Raw genomic sequence first — 20,815 nt, 5'->3', positions numbered from 1 at the left:
AATATACATTATAAATCGATTAACTGTTCAGAGAGTTCCTCGTGTCGCAGCGGTAAAGGCTGTGACTTGTTACCTATAATAGGTTATAATGATAGCCATGAGTTCGAATCTTCTGTAGTGCTATTTTTTAATAATATTACTTTTCCTATCCTCTTCTGTACGATATGTTTAAAAGCTTTTTTACCTCAACTTCTTTCTTTCTTTCTTTCTTTCTTTCTTTCTTTCTTTCTTTCTTTCTTTCTTTCTTTCTTTCTTTCTTTCTTTCTTTCTTTCTTTCTTTCTTTCTTTCTTTCTTTCTTTCTTTCTTTCTTTCATTCTTTCTTTCTTGTTCATATTGTCAATTTACACTTCTTCTGAATTGTGTAGTTATCCAAATTTCTTTATACACACCTTGCTCCTAGCGAGTGTGGCTCCATACTTACATGTTAGCAATATTCCAAATTGGCCGATGTTTTTGCCCCCAAGCACTAAGTATGATATCATACTTATCGAAAGGACGATACACACACAATTCCCCTAGTAAGTATGTTTTCATACTAAACAAGTACGTCTTCATATTTATAGCAGAAAACATACTTTGCTCATGCCTATATTAAATCATACTTACAGTTTGCATATCTGAAGTCAGCTGATTACAAACTAAGCTAGCTGAATATTAAGCATGTTTTCATACTAATATCAAAAGGCTTATCACCAAGCCCTAGTATTTCATACTTATAGCAGGAGACAACATTGACCAAACACATTGTAAAATATTATTTCGATCAACAAAAATCTGAAATCTATTCTGTAGAAGTAAATACTAAGGAAAAATAAAATATCGGGATAACAAAAAGGAGCATGTAGGATTCGAACTGGTGCGGTCAACTTTTCCCGTTTAATTGGTACGCGCTCTACCAATTGAGCTATTTAATGTTACTTGATTTGTTTGGGATAATTTAGACCATATCAATGTACGAGTTTTACGGTATGCAGACACAATAAAGATTTTAATACTATGTCTCTACATGGAAGAAAGAGATAAGAAGGAACCACAACGAACGCATTCACTTTGTACACTCCCTTTACCGACATTTAATTGACATTGTTATTCATGAGGATTTACTTTGATCAATACCCCGCGTTAAATAGGTGATTGGTATTGTACTCCATGTATTTGCATGTCTTCTGGAGCGTGTCTGAAGGATGATTTGAACTAATGACCTTCCGTGCAAGCACTCTATAGGATTTTCTCTGGTGACGTGATCATCGGTCATTGATGGCCTACATCTTTTTCTTCCATTTCGCCCAATTTTCCCGAACTTTGATGACTTTTTTCTCAGAGTTGGCAGTCTTTGGCACTGAAACGAGTTAGCTAGTTACGATTATACACATATAAACTATTAAATTAAACAGGTTTCACAGGTTTCATGTACCGGACTCAACCGGAACATTGTACATTATTTAAGAACATTTTGCATCTATTTTTCATCGAAAAAGTCACCAAAATCTTACCTTATTTGCTAAAGATGAAACTCAGCAAAAAAACGGCCGATTTTGATGACCTTTTCGATGTTTTAAAGACATTTTCTACATAACACGATCAAGAAAACAGTTTGACTGTAGATCCCAAAACAAAGCTACTATTCAAGTTCAGAGCATCAGTGAAATTCCATAATCTTACTTCTGGGTAGCGTTTGTTTGTTCTTGGATGGGTTTGTTATAGTTTTTTTTCAGTAATTATTTCGCCAAGCATCGATCGCGGTAAATGGATCATACATGAAAGTAAGTACCATTGATAGCTTTTCTTTTCATGCGTCAATAGATATGCGGATTAAAACTTGGCCGATCGAAGTCGTTGTGGTTCCTTCTCATCTCTTTCTTCCATGGTCTCTATAATGTTTACTGGCTTGCATACCGTGCATTTTTCTATTTACACTTTTTATTCGTTTATAATGAATCTATAGTAAAAAGGTGCACGTAAAATTACAACACCTCAATAGCTCAGTGGATAAGGAGACTGACAGTTAACGGAAGGGCGTGGGTTCAATTCCCGGCATTTTTTTTCCATTTTTCCAAGTATAACGCTAACGGTCGACACAATCAGTTTAAAAAGAAATCAATGTAATTTTCTTTCTTTAAATTTTGTCGACCGTGGGGAAGTTAATGAATCAAAATTCCAATTTTATTTTTACAACCCTAAATACATTGCCAACAAATATATTCGGAGTAAACCGATGAAATTATGTCTGTTTGATACGTTTCAGTTAAGTTTTCAATCACGCCGCCACGGACCATACGTACATTGAATAACTTAATATACATTATAAATCGATTAAATGTTCAGAGAGTTCCTCGTGTTGCAGCGGTAGAGGCTGTGACTTGTGAACTAAAGGTTATAATGATAGCCATGAGTTCGAATCTTCTGTAGCGCTATCTTTTAATAATATTACTTTTCCTATCCTCTTCTGTACGATATGTTTAAAAGCTTTTTTTACCTCAACTTTTCTTTCTTTCTTTCTTTCTTTCTTTCTTTCTTTCTTTCTTTCTTTCTTTCTTTCTTTCTTTCTTTCTTTCTTTCATTCATTCTTTCATTCATTCTTTCATTCATTCTTTCATTCATTCTTTCATTCATTCTTTCATTCATTCTTTCATTCATTCTTTCATTCATTCTTTCATTCATTCTTTCATTCATTCTTTCATTCATTCTTTCATTCATTCTTTCATTCATTCTTTCATTCATTCTTTCATTCATTCTTTCATTCATTCTTCCATTCATTCTTTCATTCATTCTTTCATTCATTCTTTCATTCATTCTTTCTTTCTTTTTTTTTCTTTCTTTCTTTCTTTCTTTCTTTTTTCTTTCTTTCTTTCTTTCTTTCTTTTTTTTTTCTTTCTTTCTTTTTCTTTCTTTCTGAGATTTAAAATAGCTCAATTGGTAGAGCGCGTACCAATTAAACGAAAAAAGTTAACCGCACGGGTTCGAATACTACATGCTACCTTTTTTATTTTGATCCCGATATTTTATTTTTCCTTAGTATTTACTTCTACAGAATAAATTTCAGATTTTTGTTGATCGAAATAATATTTTACAATGTGTTTGGTCAATGATGTCTTCTGCTATAAGTATGAAATACTAGGGCTTGGTGATAAGCCTTTTGATATTAGTATGAAAACATGCTTAATATTCAGCTAGCTTAGTTTGTAATCAGCTGACTTCAGATATGCAAACTGTAACAGTTTGCATATCTGAAGTCAACAAACACATACTAAGCTAGCTAATATATCAAAAGGCTTCGATCATGCTTATCAAAAGCTTCTGACCAAAACTGTATATTTCATACTTATCAGAAATCTATCTGTAGAAGTAAATACTAATGAAAAATAAAATAACGGGATCAAAATTAAAAAAGCATGTAGTATTCGAACCCGTGCGGTTAACTTTTCCGTTTAATTGGTACGCGCTCTACCAATTGAGCTATTTAATGATACTCGATTTGTTTGGGATAATTTAGACCATATGATTTCACACCACCAAATAGTATATATGGTTGTGCGCCCTTGAATTTCACTTCTCAGAAAAACCCATTGATTTTGAATTTAAGCATTAAAATGAGCAGAAATTTGCATAATTTTAGCCAAATTTGGATTGGTCATGATTAGTAATATTAATTCCTGCAAGTGTACATCAGTATATGGTGGAGCTCATAAAATGTGTCCATGGATCAGGTAAGCTTATTGGGGGGGGGGGGGGGTTGACTTAAGATTTCACTAATAGGCCATATAATTCAACACTTATAATTCAGACATTGTGGTCATGTTCTTCTTTGTTTTTGTGTGTCTGCCTGGTTACTTGTCCCTCTTGACTGTAAATTGCTGAAAGCCTAAGTCTTGGTGAATTTTTAACAGGGTAATTACAATGCTATCTTCAGTAGATAGCAGATGTCACAGACACAATGATTCTGCTTGAAAAAATTTTTTGAACCAGCTTCTTGCTCAAATTAGGCTAAAAATAAGTTAATTAGATTAAAATAGTCTGAAATTAAGGATAATCAGAAACATGTTGCATCATTCAGATTTCACACCACCAAATAGTATATATGGTTGTGCGCCCTTGAATTTCACTTCTCAGAAAAACCCATTGATTCTGAATTTAAGCATTAAAATGAGCAGAAATTTGCATAATTTTAGCCAAATTTGGATTGGTCATGATTAGTAATATTAATTCCTGCAAGTGTACCACAGATGGGAGAGATCGAATAACTTTTAATGATTTTAAGCCGCCTTTTCTTTACAGAAACACCGGCATGGTTTTGCCTGAAAAATAGGAAATTCCCAGACATCGTAGACTTTGAGGGCCAGTCGTAAAAAATAATGACGGTCAACCTATATTTTTTCCCAGCCAGAGGGATCAGGCAAGGGCTGATTTCAACCATCATAGCTGTCGCTTAAAACTGAGTCGCTCCTGTGAAGAAAAAATGACGTTTTCTTAAGGCAAATTTAGCACATATCTCTATGGGACTCTGATTTGGTGGTGTGAGATCATATCAATGTATGAGTTTTACGGTATGCAGACACAATAAAGATTTTAATACTATGTCTCTATACTGTTTACTGGGTTGCATACCGTGCAATTGTCTATTTATGTCAAGTTTTGGAATCTAATTAGTGAAGAACAGGTCTGAATACCGTGGTTCTCTATTCAATAAGCCAATTATTATTGCATAAAACAAGTGGATTAGTTTTTAACACTTTTTATTCGTTTATAATGAATCTATAGTACAAAGGTGCACGTAGAATAACAACACCTCAATAGCTCAGTGGATAAGGAGACTGACAGTTAACGGAAGGGCGTGGGTTCAATTCCGGCATTTTCCCCATTTGTTTTGTTTTAATTTGCTTTTGCCTATGAATAGGCCTCGTTGTCCGAGTCGTGGGTTCAGCCGCGTAACATGGGGCGCGCTTCGTGCGTCCTATGCCGCGTAGCTGCCTCGTTGTCCGAGGAAATGAGCCAGTTCTAGGTAAAGACAATGTACGTGTGCATGGAGTTCGATAATGAACGATAAACCAAATCATATATATTCAAATTCTTGAGACATCGCTAATTAAAATCTATACTCTCACAGATTTTTTTATTGATCATAATTATTTATGTATAGCGCAGTGTATAGGCCAATCGTGAAGGTTATCTAAAAGAATATGACCTATGGCATACCATGCTTGACTGACACACAGCAAGGTTAGTCACCGAGCTAATCGGGGCTATTGTCAGTAGCCTTAGTCAGATGTCCTTCAGCCTATTATGCGACTGAACTATTAAACAGGTCGATATGTATAATGGCCATGCGTGGCGGTGGATTCAATCTACCATGGCGATTTCTGCCATGAAGATAACGGGGCGATGTGCACTATATGTTCTTGTCAGTGCTGCAGTGCAAAACTTTACATTAACATTACATTAAAATAATAATTACATTGTAAATTGGAACTGACACCATTTTTTTTCAGGAATATCTTGTTTATACAGGGATTGAATACGAGTGTCACGGCCCTGATTGAGTCAAGTTAGCCGATAAAAATGCAATGTCAGCTGGTGTAATTGATTTACTGGAAATATTTTGGGCGCTTTTGTGTGAATTGGGCGTCATCGTCAAGTATCGCAAGCGAGCAGAGTCATAACAATCCAATCTATCAGTGCCGCCGATAGCCCCCGGTGACAGCCATCGGGGAAAATTGAATGCATGGGCCCCTTTGATCACGATGACGGTGTAGGACTTCATAAGGGTGTATGTGTGTGTGGGGTGAGGGGGCAGCAGTGGCGTACAGGGGGGGTCGTATAAGGAAGTGTTCAGAAATACTTTGATGGGGGCTGGAAAATATGTAGGGTCATACAATTTTATGAGTTCTGAATGGGGGGGGGGGTAAAAAGTTGTTTAGGTATAAAAAGAGGGGAGTTAAAAAGTTGGCACGTAGGAGGGCGTGTTTTATATCAACATTATAATAGTCCTGAAGCAAAAAATACAAAATAATCTGAACACTCTTAAAAATACGGGGTCAAATATGCACCGACTAAGAATAAATTGACCCCGTTTCATTGCAAACAACCACTTTTGTAGTCAAATTTGACACCGCACGGGACAAAAAAAAAACACCAAGTGGTTGTTTGAAACGGGTCAAATTATTTTTAGTCGGTGCATATTATTTGACCATGCCCCGTATTTTGAAGAGTGAAAACTTTTCTCGCGCTGCGTGCGCAAATGTGAACCTGAACAAAAATACTTGGCAAATAAGAGTATTTGATATATCACTGAATAGTCGGAGATATATTATTATGTTGTGTTAAAAATTGTCTTGTCTATAACTTAACTTTGAAATTTGTGTCCACTTCCTTCTGGTCTGCTCTTTCACTAAAATGATGCAAATTTGTGTTCATGACTTAGCCAGTTTGAAATAAAAAACAAAATAGTAAAAGATAACCCTTATTAAGACATCGAAATCTCATGAACTCATGAAATCTCTTCAATTTGAACGGCATCAGTAGTTTAATTGTTATCAAATGATGGCAATTGTAACACAAGCTCTTCAGTCACGAAGTTAGGATCTCGAGATCCTAACTTCGTGACTTTAAGTCAAGAAGTCACGAACTCGTGCGTGAGTTCTTGAGTTCGTGAGTTCCTGATTTTAAGTCACGAAAGTAGGATCTCGAGATAACAAAAAGTGGACGGGTTTACAAAACACTGACATCGTGAAAATTGAACAGATATCACGAGTTTTTGAGATCCTGAGTTATCTTAACTATTTCTTTATTTTTATATCTTTATTATTTTATTTCAAACTGGGTTAATTATTAATTGAGGTGTGTTGGGAGATGGTGTAAATTTTTTTTTTTTGACAGAAAATGTGCTTTCCATTAGTTTAGAATAAAATGACGAATTTAAGGAGACTGAATTTGATTTTTGTGGTGGTAAAATTTATTCTGACATTATCAAATTAATTGAGGTTTGAGGTGACGTTTACTGAACCTAAATACCAATAAGTGTTCGTCAGAACTTACATGCACTTGTAATCTACAAGTTTTGTAAGTGGGAGGAGCTTTAACAAATATTGCCCTTAAAAGTTATACGCACTCAGCAATTTTGAATGACCCCAAGGCAGTAGCGTAGCCTGTAAGGGGAGGGGGTAGACTACCCCCCTGACAAAAATGGAAGGAAAAAAGTGCCCCTCTGACCAAAGGGCAAAGGAAAAGAACAAGTTCAAGGAGCCCCTTTTCAATCAAAATTCACTCCGATCATGGGCCAAAATAATGTAAAATACAAATTTTGTTCCGCGCTGCTCGCGCAGATTGTCACAATAAAGCCATTTCATCACGATCATGGGCAAAAATAGTGTCAATTTTTGCGGGTAACGCGCGCACATCGTCCCAATATAACCTTTTTGGAAGCTCGAAGACATCTACAGTCTCTCTAAAAATAAAGCATTAGCGGTGCCCTTGAAATTTTATTTATTGAAAACACGTTTTCTATCAAACCATTATTTTACACATGTCCCGACACACCCCAATTAATATTTAGTCCGTGCGGTTTATGCAGACCCCTTCCAGATCAGTCTTGGAATTTTGCGAAAAAATATTCCATATTAAATGTCAAGTCTGTATATCGCGAGCGCAGCGAGCAGGAAAATTTACATATTGTCGCATAACCGTTCCCGTACTCTTTTCGTATGCCTTTTTAGGGACCGTTCACAAACACTTGTTGGGGGGCTGATGCAAAAGAAGGGGCGTCTGAAATTTTTGACCCTCCTAAGGGGGGGTCTGAAAAAATGACCACAAATTTTCCTGGAAAAATTGAGTTTATATGCATTTCTTTGGGGTTGACCCATAATTTTCATGTCAAAGGGGACGCCTGACATTTTTAGGTCTGTAAAGGGGGGGCGATTTTTTTGCATCAGCCCCCCAACAAGTGTTTGTGAACGGTCCCTTAGAGCGTTTTATTTTCAAAAGCGCCCCATGAATGTGTGCCAAAATCGCTTACCCACCCTCTCAGCTTGCCAAAAATTGCTACCCCCTTCGGCTAGCCAAAATACAACAACAACAAAAATTACCCGGCCCCAAATTTTACCCTCTCAAGGCTCGTAATTATTGCACAGCCCCGAAGCAACCCAAACTAACTCCGGTCATCAAATACTCACAAGTAATCACACAAAACACAATGTTTTGCAAGTAAACGCAATTTTTATTTTACAGATCCGTTACCAATGATATATAGAAATATTTATTATTCAGGCTAAACAATGGCATAGCTCAAGGCTTTTAATATGAAGCATTAAAAAGTAAATAACGAATGTCATTACTTTTGGGGGATAAAAAAAAACACTTTAAACTGAGAGTACGTAATTAAGAGAGGCGCTACATCGATCGCTCAAGTGAGGACAGCGTGAGCTCGATACCTGTGTAAGAGTCACGCCACAAATAAAACAACAACACTTTTAACAAACTAATATTGCGCGTGGCAACTTCATGAACTTAACACATTTCTGTTTAGCCATTAATGCAAATAATATAATGTAATATAAAGTAATCTGAACTCTGGAATTATGAAAACTTTTTGGACTCGATCGTAACTTCTGAATTGTTGGTCTAAAACATACATCACATATTTAGAAGTTCGCATATTTAGAATGGAAATAACTTGATAAATCCAGCAAAATCCAACAAATTAATTTGGGCAAAAATGCTCAGTTATGGCGAAAATCCCCCAAACGTTTTTTTTTCCATCAAATTTTAAAAACTAGATATAAATATCTACGAATGGTTTTTATTTTAAATTTTGATTAAAGGAGTATTTCGTGATCCTAGCATCCTCTTTTTATGACATTTTTCAGTACATATCCACGAAAAAACATATTCCCAAAATTTCAGTTGATTCCGATTTTGCGTTTGCGAGTTATGCATGATTATGTGTATTACACTGTTCCATAGACAATACGTTATCATTTTGTTCTGGTGCAACAGAACGAAATTCAAATTTCACGATATCTTTGCTAAACGAATTAATCTGCAAGAAATATTTTTTACATAAACATTATGTAGCCAGAGGTTTCCAGTGAAATAAAAATCTCAACTTTTTTGAGAAAAGTGAGGGGATGAGGCTGTGGATCATGAAATGCCCTTTTAACTTCATCAAAAATATTTGAAATTTGGGCCAAAATCATGCTTTTTTATGATAATTTTTGCAAAACATTTTGTTACGGTAACCGAAAACATTTGGGCCCATAAAACAGTTTTTTGGGATTTTTTTCTCCCAAAATGAGCACTTTTTTACCAAAATTTGACCTCACAGATGGATTCATCAAGTCATTTCCATTCTAAATATATGTATACTTTATCATAATTTTTATAATTTTTGCAAATTATTTTGTTACGGTAACCGAAAACATTTGGGCCCATAAAACAGTTTTTTTGCGATTTTTTTTCTAAAAATGAGCATTTTTCACCAACATTTGACCTCACAGATGGATTCATCAAGTCATTTCTATTCTAAATATGTATACATTATCATAATTTGTATAATTTTTGCAAAATTTTTTGTCACGGTAACCGAAAACATTTGGGCCCATAAAAACAATTTTTTGGTATTTTTTCCAAAAATTGATCATTTTTATCCAAATTTGACCTCACAGATGGATTCATCAAGTCATTTCCATTCTAAATATGTATACATTATCATGGTTATGAGGCCCAAAAGTTTTCATAATTGCAGGGTCAAGACCACCCTCAATTGATATACTCAGATGCAAAAACCGACATATCAATTTTTCCCAATTTGAGATATATAGGTAAAAATCATTGAAGGAAAAAGGAAATTAAGATTTAATTTACATTTGGTCAACCAAACATACCTATTTTTGACGGTGGTAGGATAATAATGCCCCAGGAAAAATCCGTTTCATATGTATTCTAAACGTGTTAATTCAATTAGTATTAAATATACAGTGTGGGCCAAAAACAACTTTACCCAATTTAAAAGGTTCATATCTCAAAATTGAAAAGTCTGCTGCAAATTGTTTTCACATATTCGTAAAGAACATCTTCTTTAGAGTATTTGGTGAAAAAAACTATCCAAAAATGTATTAAATTAAAAACGTGACGCTAGTTTTAAATCAAAGAGTCAAAATTAACTTTGTCCACGCGAAGGCTTACTAGCTGTCGCGTAGCATCACTTGCAATAGCGAGTTCGATAAAGAATGAGAACCACTCAGTATACGCACAAATTTGTTCAGCAATTTTATATAACACAATCAAATAAATCAAACATGAACAATTTAAATGTCAAGCTATGATATTTCGTCATGATATGTAGCTTTCACGCTGCAAAGAAAAACACAATTCTCTTCAAATATGCGCAAAGCAATTGTAACCTCATACCTGATTTTTTTGTCATTACGAAATGTTATCTATATGCAAGAAAGTTTGAAGTTTTTGAACTTATTGCGTTCGTGGTATGTTCGGCAAATTGTTGCGTCGACAACTGACTCTGGGGTTAGCTGCAAGTTCCCTTTGAACCGCTGCAATGTTTGCAGCTGAACGACCAGTTCTTGGACGTCCGCTCCGTGCTTTGCATCTATTCATCACACTTCCGAGGTTGTGAAAGTTGTTCGTATGTAGAGTTATGGTAGGTTTCGGTGGGATCTTACGTTCGGGAAACGAATCCGAAATTGACGCTGCACTACCAAAAAGCTTTCTGTTCTTAATTAAGTATACCTCTGCCATAAAAGTCATCTCTTGGGTTGTGAATTGCCTTACCTTGACACTTTGCAAACAAACCTATTTAGAAATAAGTCACGCAGTCACCAAATGCACGAAGGCCTATTTAAAATTCAAAAATTGTGCCAGATAAAACCTTTGTAATAAATTTTTATGCTAATTGTTGGTCAATGACAGGAGTGAAGTTCCAGTACATGACAAGTAAATGGGGGTTAAAATCGATTGTATTTCTTAATTCTTTCTTTCATGTATGTAAAATAATCATCACTTTTCAAAGACAAGCCAAACGTGTTTACCAATTACGCCTAACGCATACATGTATGTATGCCGTACTCCTAGCAATCGGACACATACCATTGAATTACGTGTGGACAAAGTGATTTTTGACCCTCGGACGTAAAACTAGCACCATTTTGTTAATTTAGCTTCTTTTGCTTTCATTTCTTCATCACATACTTTTAGAAATATATATATTTAGAATATGTAACAATATTATGAATAGCTCTTCTACAATTCGAGCAACCACCCTCTGAAATTGGGTAAAGTTGTTTTTGGCCCACACTGTAGTATTAAAGCATAATAGATAGTGAATGCTCTGTATGATCAATTTTTCTTTTCAAGACAGAGTGCCCATTTTGGTGACTGTACATTTGTTATTATTTGTTAAACGGCAGCAAAACTTTAACAGATTTTGTTCTTGTTTATAAACACTTTTTCGTATTTTTCCATTTTGTTTACTTTAACTCATTCTAATCACCAACATAAGACAAATGCACAATCGCCACAACTGTCACATCATTATTTTCGGTAAATGGAATAATAATCGCGGTAGTCCTGTGAATGGGTAGTTCTCCAGGCCGGTTTGGTTATGCGAATATGGTGTTTGTTTAGTCCACTTCTGTCTGACCCTGTGGTTTCCTTTATTATCCCAATATTTGTTGCCACGATAGTCACGACCCATATCAACATTCCAAAATTTTTAGGAACTTAAAACTTTAACCAACGTGTCTGGAGCTATTCAGGAAAAAGTGTGATAATGAAAAGCAAAGTTAAAATACACAGTTGAAATGTAAGAATAACAAACCCAAGATATTTGAAGTTTGTTAAACTAAAAGATGTACAGCGAAAAAATTCTTACTTTCCCTTCTCCCACCTGTTTCAGATAATTGAACTCGCAAACAATAATCAAGCAATTTCATGTGACGGTCAAGTTAACCACGAATGGATATTGACCCCGGAGGGATGTTAGCATTGTTAGTGGGTAACAAATCCATTTCTTTAAAATCGACTTGGCCCTTGGACAGATGACCTAGCACTTGCTTGCATTTATGGGGGCTCGTCCGGGAAACAGCATACGGGCACACCGGGGAGTGTTCGGCCTTGTGGCAAGTCCGGCGCTCACGACATATTTCTAATCAGGTGACTGCTGGGAAAGTGCCATGATCATGTAATTAGCTGGCCCAAGTCACAGAAGTACCCAAGAAAACAAGACAGTCCTAGACATCACGCCATAGAAATTATCGTCAAAAAACGTTACCGAGTCAAGGAAGTATACTTTGTTTTTGAATTAGTAATATTGTTAAAATCTCATGACATTGCATACCCTACATCGTCAATTAATTCGGAAGGTGAAAGATTTGCTCACCACATTAAATGACTGAGTGAGTCTTGTATAACAATAGTCATCGACTGACTAGCGTTCTGAGTATTGTTTCATCACATCAAGTTGGTTAACCTCTCCCTCTCTTCAATTTTAGTTCTAGTTTCCTTACCTAGTGGGCAATAATCAATTCAGCTTCTGCTTTTTATTTGGATCCACCGACCGAACCTCCCGACTCTGAAAGAAATTTGTATACATCTTATTTATTGCAAGTGGGAATCTACCGTGCAGTGTCGTACAGGCTGCCGGGGAGGCGAAAATTGCTTACCCCTCCCCACCTTAGGCGTAGTGCAAGGGGAAAAAGAATGGAGGAAGAGAGAGAGAGAGGGGGAGAGAAGGAGCGTGAGAGAGAGGGAGGGAGATAGAGGCTGAGATTTAGAGAGAGTGAGAGAGAGAGAGAGAGAGAGGGCTATAAATTATATGCAACATAATAGGCTAATACTTTTGGACACCTTCACTGGCCACCGTGTTGCGATATGTCATGTTCATGTGATGTGTAGGCTATGCTGTAAATTCTTGCAAATTCATGGTTGGCAGTATTTCATAGAGCGATTGGACTCTATGAAGTATTGAAGGGAACAAACAGAAAGTTAGATGTGCCCCCCCACCTTAGCCGTAGTGCAAGGGGAAAAGGAATGGATGGAGAGAGAGAGAAGGGAGAGAAGGAACGTGAGAGAGAGGGAGGAAGAGAGAGGGTAGGATAGAGAGAGAGTGAAAGAGAGAGATAGAGAGAGCTATTATATGCAACATAATAGGCTAATACTTAAAGAACTGATATGTCATGTTCATAAGTTGAGTTGTTGAAAATGGCAATTGGAAATATAATTTGACCGACATTTGAAATATTCTGCACGATTGTACACGACTTTTTTTTTTCTTTAATTTTAATTTCTTGGATGTCTTTGAGTTTTGTTGGTTCTCTGATGATGGACCTTACGATTTGGGTAACAACCTGTGGTTAGTTTATAAATGCTATGCAAATAACCAGGTATGATGCAGTCATGTCTACAGTAGAATTCATCTCGACCTTTGCAGGACTTAAACCCCATTAAAAGCTATTAAACCAAGATAACACTCATTGAAACAGCTCAACTGATTAAATCGGATCTTCTCTGGTTGTGCACATGTGTCTGTTTTATATGTGCGGTATCGCTATGAGGTGCTATAATACAGCTTCAGTTGGGTAACTGATTATAAAGGAAACGCAAGGAAACAATGGTATGTGGACCTTTGTTCACGAAATGAGACAATGGCCTGCTTTTTGTTAACCAGCATTCTTGAAAATGAGCAACAAAATGATTGTTGACTTAACACGGTTTGGAAATAATGTCTTCATATTTTTGGTGTTATCTGTCGTTTACATATCCTTCCTAAAACACAAAAGTGCGACTATTTCCAAACACCTAAATTAGCTAAAAATTTAGGACATGTTACAAAACTATATTTTCTAGAATTTCATAGAATAGTTTAAATGTAGCTTGTACCGTTTTTTGTGGCATCCTTCAGGACGGAGCGGTCCGTTACCAATATAGCTCAATATTTTCGGTCAAATCTCCATTCAATTAACACGGGGAGTTGGCTAGCTATGAGCTAGCTATGCTTTGCCCTAACTCATATTCTACGAAAGTGCGACTATTTGTGAACATCTAACCTAGCTGTAATTTTAGGTCATGTTAGAGAAATATATTTGCTAGAAGTTTGGAGAATAGTTTAAATATTGGCCGGTTATTTTTCACACAGTGATGTTAACTAGGCAAATGCAATATACTTCTAACATACACTATTTGTAAAGGTCGCGCGTCAATGGTGAGCGCACTGTGTATTGTGTATAGGAAAACGGACAGTAACTGCAGTATGGTGCGCCACTTGTATTTGTTGTTTATCAGTGCAGGTGTTGTAAATAGTGCACTCGTACGCAGACAAGGTATACAAAGATGCACCTTGACACGTCATCTTAGAAAAACTCTCTATAAATGTTTAAAATTCTGTCATGCAGTTGGATATAGTAATTCTAGTATCCTTACCTTGCGAGCAAAATCCCCATAGAGTGCGGCTACCATAACCAGATGCTATGCCAAGATAATGCAGATTCACTGGACACAAATCATCCAAATCCGTGTTTATCAACGCTGTTTGCCCAACTCTACCAAACTTTAGACGGTTGTCAGGAAGAAGTTCAACGAAAAATTCTCTTGACTCGTCTGAGCTCAAAATATTGGGAGTGTCGAATGCTTTCCACTCCCCCTTTGAATTGCACAACAATGACGTTTTTTTATTGCGATTTGCGCCGATAACTTTAAGACAAACAAGGAAGACAAAACAACATTAGGCACCAGAAACGAATTTTGTTCGATCTTTGGATCGACCGTCGATGCTGCTTCGATGCTTGTTATTAATGAACTGACAGTTAATCAGAATTAATGCTAAATTTATATTGGTCAATATCAATACAGGCAAAGGTTCATAATGTTATCACAATAATAACAATAGTCAATTGATTTCATAAATAATAAGGATTGACCGAGCATCGATGGTCGATTCAAAGATCGAACTAATTTGCTTATATTGCCATACCAGTTTTTACTTACACGAGTTTGTGTCTTGAATGTCATGATGAAGGAAAAACGGATGATTTTTATGGCAGTAAAATCAAAATCTCACAAAATAAAATAATCTACCCTTTTGTAAAATGATTATAAAAATTATATTCTCACATATTAATTATGTAAATAATTTTACTGATAACATTATTGCAATAACAAAATAACCAATTAATAATCATGAAAGCAATTTTCTCGATAGGTCAGAGTTCAACTGTACTGTCCCACAATGCATTGCACCTGAGACGAAAATACCAAGAGAGATCGGAAGCACGACCCAATTCACCCGTGTGCAATGAGCCAGGTCTGTTACGGCTTTATGTGCATGCTCAGATCGAAACAAACTTGACAGGATTGACAAACTTGTGCTTTAAGGCCAGAGTAATGGAAGACACATTCGTCCACGACCGAATTTGAGATTTTTTGATATTTATCAACACTAAGATGTATTCTTTCACTTGAAACTGATAAAATACGACTTGCTAATATTTATTCGTCTTTTTGCTTGATTTCTTTCACTCTTTTCAACTCTAAAAAGTCACATGGCTCAAGACAGCTTAGTAAATTGGCGGGAAATAATGAGTCAGAAATGCGCGAATGCGAAATATTGTGATTACGCGCGCGATTCGCGTCGCGTGACGCGGCGCAACTCTGCGCGTATGTCCAACGCAGTCAAGGCGCATTCGGTATGTTGTTAACGCCAGCAAATGTGGTGTAAACAAAACAAAAATTTGCAGTCAAAATGCCACTTAGATTTTTTAATTATTTTTGGCGCACTGAAAGCAGAGATTATAGATTCATTGGTGCAAAAAGATGCATATTTAGACCATGCACCAGATACAGCTTTTACAAGTGTGAAAGTCTTACCGTTTTAAAATTTAAGGACGTTTTGTGCATAATTTTGACATTTTTTTACTAAAACGTCGATTTCTCAGAGTTCACTTTTGACAATATTGCGCGATTTTTGTGACAAGATAACTCGAAAAATATGCAAGCAAAGGGTAAACTTTTTGCACTATCCTCTAGAGTACATCAAAGTCTAGGGAAGGTTTTTTCATTTTTTCAAAATATTTGTTTTAAACAAAAATATACACCATGATGTGCAATATTTAGCTTAATAATGTGACAAAATGGCTTTTTTGCACGTTTTTTTTCAATATTTCGAAAAAAGAGACGAATTTCAAAAAAATAAAAAAACCTTCCCTAAGTTCATGTCTCTTCTTCATGAAAAGCTAACTGAATTTTTTTTACTCCGAACGGATTTTTTTCTAAGTTGTCACAAAAAATTGGGTTAAAAAAGTGAATTTTTGTGATTTTTTCAAAAACTTGAGATTTTTGAACAAATCTGACGTCACCATGGGATTCCTTGACTCATTTCCTTTCCAAAAATGTATAGTTTTATATACTTTGGACATACAATTCAGAAATAATGAAGCTCGAAAAGGTCCATGTTCTCTCCCATTACTCTGCCCTTAAACTACATATTAATGCAAAAACTTGGGTAAATTTAAAGTTGCACATGACATGGTATATTATTTCCTTAATGTATTGCAATGGTTAAAAATCGTGATGTAAGTCTCAATAATATGTAGTTTGAAGAACACGTTTGTTCCCAATTCACATACACGTCCATCCTGTCAAGTTTGTTTTGATCCAAGCGAGGTCTTTAAGTGTCGCGCCAGACTGCTCATGCGTATTAGGTACAATTAGTTACTGAAGCGGAACATTGGGTTGATTGATCTTAGCATGTACATACAGCCGTAACCATAGATCAATTTCCTGGATTCGGCAACAGTCAGTTATTAGCATGTGACCCATTGTTATGTAAATAGCGTATTGTTATTTAAATTTGCGACCTGACTTATAGAGGGCGAAAATCATGTTATGCAGATGGAGACTGGCTCGATGCGCCGGGCATGTCAATTATACTTGATAATTTCATACATTGCATCTGTCATTGTCTTCGTATTATTGACAACAACTCTAATTTCGACATTTTTGTTGCAAAAAGCCATTCCCATATCAAATTTATAGTAGCCTTTCTTTAAAAAGCATGTCACTGGTGCCTGGTGGGAAATACCTGTCCGCCATTTTTTATAAACCGGATCGTTTGCGCCCTGATGTATTGAGGGCGCGTTAAACATGAACATGAACGTTGTAGTGCAGGGCGGTATAGTCAAATTTGTATTCATCTATTGCTATGGTAGTTAGTCCGATTAACTACGTCACTTCTACGGCGTATTTTCGTCTCAGCATTGCACATCTATTATTATCACTTATTCATATCATACAAGTTACAACCTACCTATCTTGAGAACGCCAATATCAGATGGTCCATCATTCTGAAGACCGCTGTTTGTGGGTGATAAAATAATTAGAGCATCACCAGCTCCTCTGATGGAAAAGGTAAACTTGTCAACTCCAGCAGGAAATCGTGGAAATGGAAATTGGAAATCAGAGTTTTGTATCCTTCTGGACCCATAACTTTTGACATCTTTTGTTTGGCACAAAGCTGCAATAAAACGTATAAACATAAAATTGGATAACCAATAACAACCACAGTCAAATTGTAATAACTAAAATATACTTCGTCGTCTGATAAAAGCTATTCTTAAACTCTTGGGAATGTTCTTTAATCTTATTGGTTCTTACCCGTGTGATATGACACGATATCACACACTTTAGCGCGTGGGAGTCGACGCGATACTCGTATGCACTATTTGAACCGGACTGATCGATTATAAGCCTTAGGTAATTCCTTGTACAATGTAGGATTTTATTTGATTAAAATTTGGTATATTTATGATAAATATATTTATTGAAAGTGTTTAAAAGAATGAGAATAAAGGTAATGTTTTTAGCCGCTGTTGTGCATCTATTTTCTCATATAACACGCGACATCTTTATTTTCGGCGTAAAACAATTCGGCTTCGCCGCGTTGTTTTACTTAAAATAATGATGTCACCCATGTTTAATTCCGGTCATTAATACTTAAAGACCATGCAGTGATCCCAGCGAAAGTGTAAAAAATTATGATTGTTTCTAAATTGCTTAAAAGTGAAGGATAAGTCATTCAAATTGGTATTTTTTGGCAAAAAACGAAGAAAACAGCAGTATCGACGAAATTGAAGCCCTATTCAAATACATGTAGCTAATTTATATACTGTCACTATGTAAATTACATATTCATGTAAATTCCTTATTTTTGTCTTAAATACACAGCTTTCGGCTGAACCACTAGCAGGCTATCACATTTATGACAATGACAAAGGTACCGAAATGTGAATTTTGATGATTTTTACGATCGTCCGGATGAGCAAATCACTTAATGAGCCTTTAATTCAGCCATATCTAAATACCTAAATATCATATGGGGACCAGAATTATAACGAACTAACAATACTGATCAAAATAGGATCTGAAAATATTCAAAAGTGAAAGAAACTTGTGTAAATCTTATTTATTGTAATCATTTGGGAATGTACTTATAGCAACGTATTTTTGAATACTTTGGTTTAGAGGTAGTCTTGATTCAAGCCAGTATCCTAGGCCTCCCGGGGCCACATGCTGTATGTTACTGCCCGGTTACTGCGGCATGCCGTGTTGTGCTGTGCATAAGTTATTGCGTGGAAGTAAGAGCCGACGACGACGGTGATCGATTCTCTAGCGATGCTCGGCTTCGCCTCCCGGATCGCGATTTGTAAAACTGAGAGTGCAAATAGCCGTGAGTGATCGCCACGCTCGCCAGTGGTGCGAAATCAGGGCAGAAATTTAGTTGAATTTAGTTGGCAGTACAAAGAGGTTGGCCGCGCCTGGGGCTTCGGTGATCAACTGGTCATAGTACGAGACCATCTTGAACAAGACTCGTTTAGAGGATGTTGGGTTTCCGATATATGATTCTTTGTTTTAAATAAGCTGAGCTCCGCTCCTCATATTCATACAGAAAACCCAAAAATGTAACCCCAAAACCATACAGAGTATATTAATAAATATATCGGTATTTTGTAGAATTCCTACCATATCAATTTGTAAGCGCTATTTAGCAAAGTCATAGTTCATTGAATTTACAACCGTGTGACCAAACAGGCGAAAATAGTGCCTTTTTGCACAAGATTTGCAATTTAAAGAGAATTGACCATTGCTCATTAAAATGAGGTTATAGTATATGGACAATAATTATAAGTGTGCTCTTTCATTTAATGACATATTAAAATTTGAAAAATATTGTAAGGAATACTTGAGGTTTTGACTTTTAAAACCTACATTTTGGTCAAAAAATGAGCTTGGATAGGTAGTTTTCCACAGATTTACCACATTCGTCTTGCTATAACATTGAATTGTGTTATCTGTTGACCTAATGGGGATAATTTTTTTAGGGAGAAGTGTTAGCTTCCGTTTGATAAGAAAAAAGTTCTGATTGGCTGAAGGGAACACTTGAAGTTTTGACAAAAACCAATCACAGAATCCTATTTTCCTTTTTTATGATGCTATGCACTCAACCGTGTAGTATAACACAGAGTGCGTAATAGGCTAGACTCGCTGTGCTGGAAATGTGTGTGTGCTCGGGTGTATCAAGGTGGAAACTGAGTAGATGCATTTACATGTATATACAAGAGAATCGTTTTTGTAGTGAAACCTTTTCATATGCATTTTAAAAGGCATATTGGAAAATTCTCTTCAAATTTCTGAGATCATTAGGATATAAATTCAAATATCCTTACCTGGCCTGCAATATTCCCATTGAGTGCTGCTACCATAACCAGATGCTATACCAAGATATTTCATAGTCACTGGACACAAATCATCCAAATCCGTTTGTACAAGTGGTGTTTCCCCAACTCTGCCAAAATGTAGAACGTTGCCGGGACGAAGTTCAACGAAAAATTCTCTTAACGCGGATGATCTCAAAATATCGGGAGTGTCGAATACGGTCCAAGCCCCTTTTGAATTGCACAATAATGCCGTTTTTGATTCCCCATCCACCAATAACTTTAAGACAGAAAAGGAAGAGAGGATAACATTAAGGGTTTTACTTACACGGGTGTGTGTCTTGAATGTCACGATGAAGGAAAACGGATGGTTTTTATTGCAGTATCTCTCTGATGTTTATAGGTAAAACCCAAATCTCACAAAAGACAATGAAAGAAAATAATCTCAAAGATTGTTGGGCACTTATTTTATAGCTTTTTTCGAGATAAGTGAGAATAATTTTAGATTTGCATGTAGATAACGGGTGAGTTCGGGGTATCGAATAAGCTGATATCTGAACGTCTGGAATGACACATTCATGTAATCATGGTAATAGCCTAAAAATTACGCATTTACATAGCACTTTTGCATAGCGAAAAGCCCATTTGTTTTTGACAAAGTGGTAACAACCAAACATAAATTTGTATAATAAAATGTGACAAAAACCGACATACATACAAACTTAATTAATATACTTTTGTAAAAACTGCATTCCCACATTAATTATGTAAATAATTACTATGCAATAACAAAATGAACAATATTGATAATCATGAAAGCACTTTTCCCGATAGATCAGAGTTCAGCTGTACCAAGCTGTCCCACAATGCAGTGCACCTCTGTCATTATCACTTATTAACATCACACAACATACCCATCTTGAGAACGCCAATATCAGATGGTCTGTCATCCTTAAGACCGCTGTTTGTAGGTGATAAAATAATGTAAGCAGCACCTGCTCCTCTGATGGAAAAGGTGAACTTGTCGACTCCATCAGGAAGTTGTGGAAATGGAAATTGGTAATCAGAGTTTTGTACCCTTCTGTACCCAAAACTTTTGACATCT

General features: G+C 36.1%; 1 long non-coding RNA gene across 1 annotated transcript; it reads right to left on the bottom strand.

The window, feature by feature from the left end:
- Window positions 1–11,574: 11,574 nt before the first annotated feature.
- Window positions 11,575–17,494, bottom strand: LOC140162113 (uncharacterized). The gene is made up of 4 exons (XR_011860194.1): window positions 17,307–17,494; window positions 14,426–14,695; window positions 12,514–12,578; window positions 11,575–11,755 (listed from the first exon to the last, which is right to left on the bottom strand). It is a non-coding gene; the product is annotated as an uncharacterized lncRNA (long non-coding RNA).
- Between the last annotated feature and the right edge of the window lie 3,321 nt (window positions 17,495–20,815).

This window comes from Amphiura filiformis, chromosome 10 (assembly GCF_039555335.1).
Source record: "Amphiura filiformis chromosome 10, Afil_fr2py, whole genome shotgun sequence".
Classification (NCBI taxonomy): domain Eukaryota; kingdom Metazoa; phylum Echinodermata; class Ophiuroidea; order Amphilepidida; family Amphiuridae; genus Amphiura; species Amphiura filiformis.
Note: the sequence above shows the minus strand (reverse complement) of the source record. Positions and strands in the feature narration are given on the sequence as shown.